The 2,010-nt window shown below is 41.7% G+C and overlaps 1 non-coding gene across 1 annotated transcript; it reads right to left on the minus strand.

Annotated features, from left to right (window-relative positions):
• Nucleotides 1-325: 325 nt before the first annotated feature.
• Nucleotides 326-429, minus strand: LOC112752964 (small nucleolar RNA R71). The gene has a single exon (XR_003177370.1). It is a non-coding gene; the product is annotated as a small nucleolar RNA R71 (small nucleolar RNA).
• Nucleotides 430-2,010: the final 1,581 nt, after the last annotated feature.

The raw sequence follows: 2,010 nt of genomic DNA on the forward strand, positions 1-2,010 counted from the left end.
GTGGAAGGAGCATCTCAATCCCTGCAATTGGAGCAAACAACTTTGACTTAAGCCTCAATTAGTTTCTCTAATGCAACAGAACTGCAAGTTTCACGAACTTCCATTGGAAGATCCTCATCAGTTCTTAGCTGAATTCTTGCAAATTTGTGACACTATTAAGACCAATGGGGTTAATCCTGAGGTCTACAGACTTATGCTTTTCCCCTTTGCTGTAAGAGACAGAGCTAGGACATGGTTGGACTCACAACCTAAAGATAGCCTGAACTCTTGGGAGAAGTTGGTCAATGATTTCTTGGCCAAATTCTTTCCACCTCAAAAGTTGAGTAAGCTTAGAGTGGAAGTCCAAACCTTCAGACAGAAGGAAGGTGAATCCCTCTATGAAGCTTGGAAAAGATACAAGTAATTGATCAGAAGGTGTCCTTCTGGCATGTTTTCAGAATGGAGCATTATATGTATATTCTATGATGGTCTGTCTGAATTGTCCAAGATGTCATTGGACCACCCTGCTGAAGGATCTCTTCATCTGAAGAAGATGCCTGCAAAAGCCCAGGAACTCATTGAAATAGTTGCAAATAACCAGTTCATGTACACTTCTAAAAGGAATCCCTTCAATAATAGGACAACTCAGAAGAAAGGATTTCTGGAGATTGATATTATGAATGTCATATTGGCTCAGAACAAAATATTGACTCAGCAAATCAATATGATTTCTCAGAGTCTGACTGGAATACAAGCTGTTTCCTGCAGTACTAAAGAAGCTTCCTCTGAAGAAGAAGCTTATGATCCTGAGAATCCTGGAATGGAAGAGGTGAATTACATGGGAGAATCCTATGGAAACACCTACAATCCTTCATGGAGGAATCATCCTAATCTCTCATGGAAGGATCAACAGAAGCCTAATCAAGGCTTCAATAATAATAATAGTGGAATAGCACAGTTTGGCAATAACAAACCTTTTCCATCATCTTCTCAGCAACAGACAGAGAATTCTAAGCAGAACCACTCTGACTTAGCAACTATAGTCTCTGATCTATCTAAGACCACTCTCTGTTTCATGACTGAAACAAGGTCCTCCATTAGAAATTTGGAGGCACAAGTGGGTCAACTGAGTAAAAGAGTTGCTGAAATCCCTCCTAGTACTCTCCCAAGCAATACAGAAGAGAATCCAAAAAGAGAGTGCAAGGCCATAACTATAACCAAAATGGCCGAACCTGGAGAGGAAGAAAAGGCAGTGATTTCCAGTGAGGAAGACCTCAAGGGACGTCCACTGGCCAATAAGGAGTTCCCCATTGAGGAACCAAAGGAATCTGAGGCTCATATAGAGACGATAGAGATTCCACTAAACTTACTGTTGCCATTCATGATCTCTGATGAGTATTCTTCCTCTGAAGAGGATGAAGATATTGTTGAAGAGCAAGTTGCTCAATATCTAGGAGAAATCATGAAGCTGAATGCCAAGTTATTTGGTAACGAGACTTGGGAGGATGAACCCCCATTGCTCATCAATGAACTAAATGATCTGGTTCAACTGAAATTACCTCAGAAGAAACAGGATCCTGGAAATTTCTTAATACCTTGTACCATAGGCACTATGACCTTTGAGAAGGCTCTGTGTGACCTGGGGTCAGGGATAAACCTCATGCCCCTCTCTGTAATGGAGAAACTAGGGATCTTTGAGGTACAAGCTGCTAAAATCTCACTGGAGATGGCAGACAATTCAAGGAAATAGGCTTATGGACTTGTAGAGGATGTCGTAGTGAAGGTCGAAGGCTATTACATCCCTGGTGACTTCATAATCCTAGACACTGGGAAGGATGAAGATGAATCCATCATCGTTGGAAGACTGTTCCTAGTCACAGCAAAAGCTGTGATTGATGTGGACAGAGGAGAGCTAGTCCTTCAATTGAATGAGGACGACCTTGTGTTTAAGGCTCAAGGATCTTCTTCTACAACCGTGGAGAGGAAGCATGAAAAGCTTCTCTCAATACAGAGTCAAACAAAGCCCCCACA

The sequence above is a fragment of the Arachis hypogaea genome, chromosome 15, assembly GCF_003086295.3.
Source record: "Arachis hypogaea cultivar Tifrunner chromosome 15, arahy.Tifrunner.gnm2.J5K5, whole genome shotgun sequence".
Taxonomy (NCBI): Eukaryota; Viridiplantae; Streptophyta; class Magnoliopsida; order Fabales; family Fabaceae; genus Arachis; species Arachis hypogaea.